The sequence below is a fragment of the Seriola lalandi genome, unplaced genomic scaffold (genome assembly GCF_002814215.2).
Source record: "Seriola lalandi dorsalis isolate HSWRI2012SDOR001 ecotype SW California unplaced genomic scaffold, Sedor1 jcf7180002054892, whole genome shotgun sequence".
NCBI lineage: Eukaryota > Metazoa > Chordata > Actinopteri > Carangiformes > Carangidae > Seriola > Seriola lalandi.
Window position 1 is genome coordinate 757,381 of NW_019525444.1, and position 11,001 is coordinate 768,381.

The window sequence follows — 11,001 nt, forward strand, 5'->3', positions numbered from 1 at the left end:
TGTAAAACTGCCTCACCTTGACAGCTGCTTGAGTGGGCAGCGGATTGCTGTAGAGAGTGGAGGAGGAGGGAGGAGAGGAGAAGAGAGGGTGGAGGGATGAAGGATGTACCTGAGAGGAAGGCAGACACCAATTCGCTTCTCTCTTTTCCACAGGGGAGTTTTGTGTCAGGAAGGGAGCCAGCTACTAAGACGGAAGCTGTTTAAAGTGGAGACAAAGCACCAGGTGCTACGGGGGACCAATCTGCTCCACAACAATATGCTGGAGCTCGTCCAATCTGTCCAATCAGCTTCCAAGGAGAGTCTGACAAGACAGCTCATCCTGTAGAGTGTGATAGATCTTGTTGTAATTTGTCACATTTATTTGGTCACTCAGATCTTCAAACTCTGCGTTTGATCATTGTGATCACAGGTATATGCACAGGAGAGCTACTTGCTATTTATGTCCAGATTTTCCCAGTCCTCCCAAAATCCACACAGGCATTTATTGGCAAATGTTTTTTTTTAGCAGCATTATCTTTGTAGTACTTTAAAAGCATAGCAGGTGTCTTTTGTAGTCTCATTTCCTGAGTGAAGAACATCCATTTGCATTTTAAGAACAAATAATAAAATAAGTAAGTCAAAAATAAGTTTGGGAAACACACTTCTTCTTGCTGTTATAACTGAGAAGATCAACAACGCTCACATAAATACTGAGCTGGAGCCATGAGGCAATTAGCCTAGCTTAGCATGAAGGCTGGAAGCAGTGGGGAATCCTGCCTCTCTCCAGATTTCTAAAATATGTTACCAACACCTCTACAGCTCACTACTTAACACATGTTGAGTTTTTTTATGTTAAACAAAAACAGAAATTTAAAAAAAAGTTGTGAATAGGTGAGTCTGCTAATTGTCTGGAAACTTCTCAAGCAGTTCAGCAAACCTGGTACATTCATATTGACCCCAGTGTTTGTTTTTGTAAAAAACGGACTGGGAGATCTGACAGTAAACTCAACAAACGTGTGTCACGATGTCCCGCCCATAGCTCAATCTGATTGGTTCTACGTCTCGACGTAATAGCCTATCACGCTCAAGGCTGCTGTGTACACAGACGGTCACAGACGAGAGCGGCTGCGGTTAACGAGCGGAGCTAAGTTTCAAAGGCAAGACAGCAGACATCATGAAGTCCTAAGTCGAAGGTAAGACAGCAGACATCGTGAAGTTGTAATAAACATCACAGTCCTCTACACTGAAGTTACAACAACACCACACTCTGATGAACAAGTTCATCTGTAGGTCCAAGACACACCGGGCAAGAGAGAGAAAGAAGCTAGCGCTAACTGCTAAGCTAATGTAACTAGCTGATCTGAACAGTATGTAATCAACTGCTGAATTAGTGAAAGTCGCTAAAAGGAACAGAGAGCTTTGGATGCTGGAGCAGAACTAGTGTAAGTTTAAATGTACAGCAGATAGTTCGTCACTGTGATGAAGAAAACAACAACATTAACTGTGTTTAGACAGAGCAGCAATAAACTCTGCCAGTAACAGAAACTCCTGGAGAGACTGGAGATGAGAAGCCACGCTGCACGTCAGCACGTCAACGGTCACTACTGTAAATGAAAGAAGACATTTTACTACAGTAGAAGTAAAATCACTGTGTACAAATGTACTCCGATAAAAGTACAACGTAAGTCGGTTAAAATGTCTCTGAATAAACATGTTACATTTTAAATGGGGAGGGGTAAAACATAATATAATAATATGTATAATATAATAATATATGATAAAATTATTACATTAAAGAGCATCTTTAGGCTGCCAGGTGAATCAGTTCAGCACCGAAATCAACCAATTAATTCCAGTCAGGCACTTTGCAGTCTGTGCACACAACTGATAATTACTAATATACACTCAGTTGTTAGTTTATTAGGAACATGTAGCTGTAACTGCGGCTTCCTAGCTCCAGCTACAGACTAGCAACTAACAACTGATTATGTTATGTAGTAGCAAAACAGTTAGCATATTTACAGTGGAATTTGATTGTACTAAAGTTATAGTAAATTCATTTTTTTGCTTCACTTTTCAGAATTGAAGACTAAAGGGACTTTTCACCAACATTCACCATTCCTGTGATTCAACAATAATGGTACAGGGAATAATGCAGGTATCTAGGTAGGCTAACTAGTTTTATTGAAATGCACATTTGACTGACAGTAACTAGTTGTATATTCGCTGGGCAATGTTGAAACTCATTCTGGAAACTACTGACAGTCACTAACTGAAAAAGTAGATGAAGGGAGGGAAAATGGGGGAAAAAAAATCTTCTAAAAATAAACTACTTCAGTTAACTTCACAGTTCAATTAATGATAGATTTGTGTTTTATTAGTTTTTGTTTTTGAAATGGCAGTCTCATTTTGGCCTTTCTCAGCAGATTCTCTCAGATCCAGGACTTGCTCACAGCCGCTACAGCATCTGCATTGATATGAGTGCTACCTACCAAGTTGACTTATCCTCTCACAGGAAATACCGAAAAAAAGGTTTAATGAAAGAGTGCAGAGGCTGAGAGGAGAAGCTGTGTATATGTCTGGAATGACAGCTTAACAACCCAGCAGACAGACAAGACAACCAGTGAACCTTATTACATGTATATATGGAAAGTCAAGGTCCATGTCTCTGCTTCTCCCACTGTAACTCAAGCAGTAACAGCTCCTGGACTAGAAACATGCTGAGGCAGCGAGGAGAGATGGTAATCAGATTAGTTTTCCCAAAACTTTATGCAAGGCAGATGGCCATCAGTTGTGACTATGTCACTCTGTTAAGGCCTTTGTTGTTCCTGATAAATCATGGCGGCTTGATGGACAGTGATGAAGAGCTGGAAAAAAGTGTTTAGCTGACTTTGCTGCTTCAAGAGCATCGGATCAGCCAGAGAAAGAATCGAAGGTAATTGGATTCAATAAAATTGTGCTGCAATTGATCATTCTGTAGGTTTGGAAAGTTGAGGCTTTGGCTCACAGATATACACACATGTCCTCACACATACACACACACACACACACACACACACACACACACACATACACACATCCGCTGCTCGCACTCGTCACGTCAAACAAAGTGAGATGGCCTAGATAGGTAGACGGGGAGACAAGCAGGGTGTTAGAGGGAGCAGAAAGGAGTGGGGATCTGAGGCCAGATTCATTTCCACCTCCAGTGGAGGGAGACCACCTATTTAGCCTGTCTGTGAGAGGCCAGGCCACAGGGACGATAACAGATCACAGCCCATCAGCCGTCAGAGCTCAGATCTAACTGATGACGTTGAGAAGAGAAGTCATGGCTGCATTTCACGAACGTAAGACTTCAATTTCCATATCATTAAGCTTGTATGTGTTAGCGCATTTCAGCAGTAGTTTCCATAAATCCACAGTGATACATATACCCATGACACAGTTGCTATGACTCCCACAGTGTCAGTGCTTGTGCTGTGTATAGGTTTATGTCCAAAAATGTGTGTTTTTCCACTCACTTGAGCTCTCATTTTGTCTGTCATATTACCAGCACATAACCTCGTTACACCTTAAGGGACATAGGGAAATATTTCTGATGTATTGCTCATACACACTGAATGATGTTCCCCTCTTGTTTAGTGAAAGAATGGAGGAGGAGCCCCAATCTCCTGTCTTCCCACCTCATTACCCACACCTGGATAGGACTGCAGGGGATCCTAATTTAAGTCACTCGTTAGCAACGTCCTAATGCGTTCTGACAGCAACAAGAGCAGGGGATGGAGGGGAGGTGAAAGAGAGACTGAAGGAGAAAGAGGGTGAGGAAGGGTGAAGGAGGCATAGAATTGTCTTGACAGAGACAACCAGAAGGAGGGGAGGCATCTGTGCATTACGAGAACTATTCTTATTTCTTGCTTTGATTTCCATAAAATGAGCATCATCCTAAATCATCCGAGCCCTCCGCCGGTGGCCTTGTATGCATAAACCATTAGGTTCCATTGCTAATGCACATAAACTAATGAACACAGTATCGTTTTCCACTACTGTACACCGCCGCACAACAGGAAATCAAATAAAACCCTGTTTACCAAATAAATTCTTCTGTGTCTGTTAGGCCTGCCTCCGGTTGATTGTATGTTTTGCAGCAGACACAGCTGCACGGTGGCTACAAACAACACAACACATCAGCATGCTGGGTAATGGATCGGAAGAAATTATCAAGGGAGTTGTGGTAAATTTGACTTCTGAAAGTGAAGCGTGGTGAATTTACACCTCCAAATGGGTTTGGAACAAGGTCGGAAAGATTTTCAGTAAAAGCAAATCCCTTTGTCTGCCCGAGACGTGGAAGGATATATCCTCCATTACCTTACAATTGCAAGAACCCATGTTCACCTCTAGCACAAATCCCATTTCACTGGCCCCAGCAAAATGTTTTACAAGATTTCCATATTAGGCCAGTTACATCCCATATTTAGTAATTGAAAGTCAATGAATGTCTCTTCCACGAGACTGCTGGTAAAAAAACAGTTGTGTTATTCGTTTGAGGTGGGAAAAGGGGGTTTGTAGGTCTTTAACAAATGGGGCAGAGAGAAATTTAGAAACACTTAGAAAATAAAGACTAAGAAGCTCAAATTTGGTATTTATTATTATCTCTGTTACTTTCTAAACTTTTACTTGATCGTAGCAGAAAAGAAGCAGAGACCAAAGAAATGCCAAAAATAGGTCCCAGGAAAGCTGGACTCAGATGAAGCAGGTGTCAACTGACTCACCAGGAAGCCATTATTTTTTTACATATAACCCTCCAAAATTTCCATTTTCTGTGATATGAAAAATCTGAAGTTTGAGAGAGTCATTTTGAGTCTGAGGCAACACAGCTGCGAACTCCTCTAAAACTGGGAGACAACAAACTGAATAAGAGAGACGGTTGGAGAGGCTGGGGATCAGCAAGTTCATCTTGATAAATATGAGAAAATGTTCCAAACCGACTCATTATTCCTGACCTGGTGTATAATTCTGGCTCGGCAGCCTGTCGAAGCAGCGCGGTGAGAAGCAGAGAGAGAGGGAGGGAAGTGACAGGAGAAGAGCAGAGGGAAAGAACAGCTGGTGACAATACGCTTCATGTTGGCATTTGCGGATGAAAAGGGACCTTCAGCCTTCAAAGGCACTGAAAGACGAGTGTGAGAAGAAAAAGGCGAAATAATAATAAAGTGCCAGAATTAATGGACCTGCAGCGGACATCACTGTTGTTTTTTTTTGTTTGTTTGTTTGTTTTTTTAAGGGAAACTGACACTTGTTATCATTGATAGCAAAAACTGAACCTTGTGGGAAAAGTTAGTGGTTAAAAATTGTTCATTTTGCAGATTTGATGTTGAGTGTAAAATTATTAAACTGTAAACATTAGACACAGCCGATGACGATGATACAGCAGCTAAAGAGTAGGTTGTCTGAAATGACGCATCCAGCCTGTGATTAAATTTACAGGAAACACAGCAGGGAAGTAGTGTATTCATTTGACTTATAGTTTTCTGTACCAATGAGTGCAGTTGGACACTCAGCAACTCAAAATTACTTTATATAAGCCGAGAGTTTGCAATGTAAAAATGTTGGCATATTTTTTTCAGAGGTATTTCTTTGTGGAGAGTTTAACCTCAAACTACGTGACTCAGCGAGGATTGTAGAAATACCATGGTCATGGTTACGAATTAACCTTAGTATCTTCAACAATAGCTACAACCCTGAACATTTGACAAATGAAAATTAACATTCCTAGAGGATTCAACATGTACGACCTCATATTTTATGATTCACCTGATAAACTGAGAATAAACGTCAGTGGTGCAGCCAAAAAAAAGACTTGTTTTAATATCAAAGATACAAGATTTGACCCTCATCTACTTCTGAGTCCAGCAGCAGCAGGCAGCTGGTTTCAGTGTCACCTGCTCCGTTCACACCCTGTGTGAACGATAACACCAGAGGTAGCAGCAGTGGATCACATATTTAGTTACACAACGGTATAAAACTTGAATATGAATGAAATTACAATTTTTTTTTTCTGTACTGCCTGAAATGTATTTTTAGTGCTGATATTTTTGTGGCTTGATAGTTGCCCAACAGAAATGAGGGCTCTTGCCCAGCACAGCCTGCATGCATTTCCACAGGTGAGATAAATAAGAATGTGCAGTATAAATAACTACACAATTAATATTTAATCTTGTCCTTACTGTACCCTCCCATGCTGGTGATGCAGCCTCACCGTTTTGCTCGGCGCTGAATAATTCTCTCCCTGATTGGAAATAATGCTGGGAGGCCTGGAGCACAAAGATATGAGCTTTAATTTGGTTTGTTGATACATTCTGAGGGATAAACAAATAGATAGTGATGTGATCTTAGACAGGCAGAGATGGATTTCCTGGTTATTTTTTCACAGTTGACTTTGTGTGGCATCCACTAACATACTGGTAATGAGATTTTAAGCTGAAATGACATTTAAACACTTACATATCTAGATGGGTGAGGGAAGCTAACGCAAGGAGAATATTTATAAATTATTGTTAGTTACAGTTACGTATCTTCAGGTTCAGCAGAATATTAAAAACAAAAGACAAGCGCTAAAGTGTAAACAGCTGTGTTACTTCAAAGGCCAAGGAGTATATCATACAATAACTACATGAGTTTGAAGCATTGCTTACATACTGAGTTGGCCTGTCTGATATGTCATAGTAGTAAATTCAATACTTTTGTGGCAAAGTAAAGGGAAAAAAATGAAAGAAAGAAAAATGCTGCATTCCCAATATTTCTTATCTTATTGGCTAAATTTCCAACCTCTATAAGACCAGCGACAGATGAGCTACGGGCACAGGGGGGGACGGTAACATATCAAACTGTCTGTAATGTAGGCTGCTCGTAACCTGATAAGAGCTTTAAAGTAAAAACACTTAAAAATAAGTCTAAAACAAACAGGGAACGAGTGCAGAGAAACCAAGACTGGATATGAATTCTAAAGAGAGCATTACATCAGTGAAGTCAACTATAAAATCATGAATTAGTTTTGCTGCATCTTTCAAAATTAAAAATATTTGCAATATTCCCAAGACTAAAAAAAAAGGCAGTTTTGGTCACATTATCTATATGATGTTTAAAGGATCTATTTGTAAGTTTTGCTGTTGCTACATAGCCAGCGTTAGCATTAGCTTAGCAGTCTAGAAAGAGACATTGCAAGTTCAGCATCAAACTTAATTCCTTTCAACAGTGGAAAGCAACACCAATGTTAACTCTTCACTCTGTGTCTCTATCACGTCTTTTCCTCCACTGAAATCAGCATGCTAACCAGCTAGCCCACGTTCTGTCACTTTCCCATAGTGACTCACCTGAAGACATAGCGCTGCTCAGACAGGGTGTTTTAAACTCTTGGATTCTAAAGACAATGATGGGCAAAGCTCTTGTCAAGCAACAATCACCACCATCTGCTCCCGGCAAGAGACCTCATTCTGCAGCAGAGAAAACTTAATGGGCCCTTTAAAATATAAATTGGAGTCTAAGATGACACTGTCGCTATGCTATAGGTTAATGTTAGTGACTCTGTCCTGATTTGTGGACATTACTCTCCAGCACCAATAACTACCATCACCCAAGATAGGCTATTAGTCCACATTCTAAAAGCACTCTATTTTTCTAGTATTAAAAGTAAAAATATACTATTATAAATATATTAATATAAACATTATGCTAAGAAGCTAAACAGAACAAAATATCTCTTTTTCTCTCATTTCCATGTCTTTTACTGTAGATTATCGACTGGTGAAGATGCTGATGACTTTTTCCTGGAACACGTCTTTTACCACATTACCATCTATGTAACATATGCATAATTGTATAATTAAGACCCCCTTAGTTTTAAAACTAGAAAGTCAAGAAGGAGACAAAAATCTGCCAGTGACTAACGTTAGATTAATTAGCCAGATAGCTATAATGTTAACTGATAAAATCAGCCAGCTGTCGCTCGAGTCGACAGAATCAACAGTGGTGGGCCAGAAACGAGAAGCCTGCTTTTGTCTACATGTGTCTGGACTCAGAGACCCATTGTTTCAAAAACTAGTGAGAACCTTGATTGTAAATCAGCAACGTTATTGTGTTTAAAACTGCAAAATGTGCAGGCGATGCAGCAGTAACTACAGGCTGAACAAACAGCCTGTTCAGTGCATCTTACTATTGAGTTTTAACTTCAAAATCAAATCTTTGCAGTCGAGTTTGTTGCCTTGATATTATGCTGATCAGCCTCTAATTCTGTACAAAAACACTTCAGGCAGATCCAGAGGCAATGACACGAGCCATATTCTGCTTTGTCCTTGTCCTGGGCACCTGAGCGTTTTCCAGCTAGTTGACCCCTGCCACTGCTTCCGAGGCACTTTCCAGCTATTAGACTAATTTGTTCTGGGCTCCTGCAGTCCTACGAAATCAGCAGCGAAAAAGGTTTTGGAGTACAGTGTACCTTCACAGGAGGGTTGTAATTAGCACAGATTGAAGCGCCGTGCCTTACCTACCCCTGTGCAGCATGACAGATGCCTTGAATGATAAACACAGTGCGCTTCCATGCAAGATCGCATTTACAGTTAAATTATAAAAAATCGGAATAAACAAGAAGTATGAGGAAAGTTGACGTTCAATTTTATGGAAGGATATTACAGAGTGAGTAGGATCACTTAACCTTTTCATTTAACCTCTTAATGTTTTTTTATGCAGTCCAACGGAGGGACGATTTAAAGACGCGGTCACCCCTTGACCTTCAGCTCTTGTAATAGTATCAGTATCTCAGTAGGAGGACTTGTAACAGTGGCTGGAAGATTAAATGGGTTCAAACGTGTATGTGCGCAGCTTGTGTTTGCGAATGTGTACATGTGCATGTGTGCGAGCGCAAGTACCTTCCAATAAGGTGGGTCAATGTCATCGGATCACCGGGAATAGCCTTCTTATCTAGCCGCCATTTGCTGTTCCACTTGACACAAGGGACGGTTGTCAAATGAATCAAAATTTAAGGGCCTCCGCCACAACAAATAACCCCATTACCTTTGTGGGAGGATTGAGAGATGCCTCCCACAGACCCTTCCCTATTAATAATTAAAAACACTGATGCTGTTGTCACTTTTCATAAATCACATTTAACAGTACGGCGATGGAGGGTTTGTGTGCATGCATCACTCTCTCATTTTCATGTTTGTGTGCACATGCAGAGAGGTATAAACCGCACACGAAACCACACACAACGTGACCGGAGCTGTTTGATGATGGATTGCTGTTTTGTTTAACCTCAGTAACAGAATTATTTTTGATGAGCTGCTGCACTGTGGCAATAATCATTTTGAGTGGGGAAAAAAAAAACTGAACTTGTTGATGTTGCACTCAATAAATGTGCATCTGTAAAATTAATAAATGGCCAAAGCATAATTTGTTTAATTGGTTTTTATGTTAATGTTGCATAGCGCCGAGATGTGAAAGGTTTGTTTGCTTGCAAAATGAAAACTAAAAGAATAAAAAACTTGATATTTATAGAAACCAATTTGCTGGCCACTTCATATACAGTTCAGTAAATGAATAGGTGTTGCTGCTTCTCTCTCTCTCTCTGTGTGTGTGTGTGTGTGTGTGTGTGTGTGTGTGTGTGTGTGTGTGTGTGCCTAAAAAACACCTTCCTCAAGGTTCTCTGACAATCAGAGAACAGAGAGGTAATGTGCTGTCACAGTGACACCTGTGTGTCTTTGAGGCTTCATACATGTGTATGTGCATCTATGTGCCAACCAACCCGGAACATTTGCGCCCATACTTCCGTGTGTGCGTGAACGCGAGCGTGCACGTGTGCAATCACGGTCCAGCCTTTTGCGGAGGAGCCCACGGGACCCCGGTGATAAATTGTTGACAGCCCGCAGTAATTACTGATCTGTGCTCTGATAGCTTCAGCCACCAAGTCTGAGCAGGAGAGATAAAGCAGCAGATAGTTTTCAATCTACCAGTTCGTCATATATAATAAAGACATTGTCCCGTTTGATCATCGCAGAAATCTGCTCAAACAAATTAATATTGGACTCTTGTTTGTTCCGGAGAGCATTTCTTGTTTAAGAGGGAAAAAGAATCGAATATTATCCTTGGCTGTGACTTTTAACTTTGCTTTCCAATTTCTCTCCTTCTGAGTCACATTCCTTTGACAGAGTTATAATAGCAGCGAGATGAAAATAGATGCAAGTAATGAATTCACTGTGCAAATTCTCACACAAGGCTCTGTAGCTACAGTGTGCCTGATGACATTTAGATAGTATTTGTGTTTCTCTGTGGGTGACCCGTGTCAAAGAGCAAATCTTCTCTTTTCATCTCACTGAATCTCTAATTACAGTGCAGTGAATCATTTTATTTCCTCCTATTGATATCTTCCCACTGACTCATTCGCAAGCTCATTCAATTGCAGAGGGGAGTAGGAAATCAAGTAAATTGTGTATAACTGATGTTTGGGATGTGACGCCTTTCTTGTAGCATCTGTTTGCATTATCAGACTGCATGTTTTTCACTTTTCGTCTTAATCATGGCTATTATTGCAGGGCCATCCTACCAAGCTAGCATAATGGGAAATTATCCCCTTAAAGGTAAAGAAAACACTTTGGATCAAACACTGGACGCATTTATAATGCAGCTTAGAAATAAATGAATGAGTTAATTGTGATAATTTCTTATTGTGTGTTCACAGTTCTTCTCTAATGTGCTGCTATGAGGAAGGCGTGAGATGCTCTGATTACATGTGTGTGCTCTGCAGCTACAGGGTTTTCGACATATCATGTATTTATTGCTGCTTTTGTGTTTTCTCCTATAACTTTGTTTTAATATGTGAAAATCAACCCCCAGTGTTGCAACCATCCCCTAAGCATCTCAATGCAATTCAGGGTGCTATCTCAGACTCAAGTGAAGTGGAGGATTTTAAATGGCTTTAATCACCTCATCATACATTTTTTGTTGATGGTGAATGATTTCTAAATGATGAGACGAGAG

The 11,001-nt window shown here is 40.4% G+C and overlaps 1 long non-coding RNA gene across 2 annotated transcripts; it reads left to right on the forward strand.

The window, feature by feature from the left end:
• Positions 1-1,081: 1,081 nt before the first annotated feature.
• Positions 1,082-5,827, forward strand: LOC111672051 (uncharacterized). 2 transcript variants are annotated; one of them, XR_015438685.1, is made up of 4 exons: positions 1,082-1,172; positions 2,060-2,145; positions 2,406-3,323; positions 3,619-5,827. It is a non-coding gene; the product is annotated as an uncharacterized LOC111672051 (long non-coding RNA). The 2 variants fall into 2 exon arrangements; XR_015438684.1 differs by having other exon boundaries at positions 2,406-5,827.
• The last annotated feature ends 5,174 nt before the right edge of the window (positions 5,828-11,001 follow it).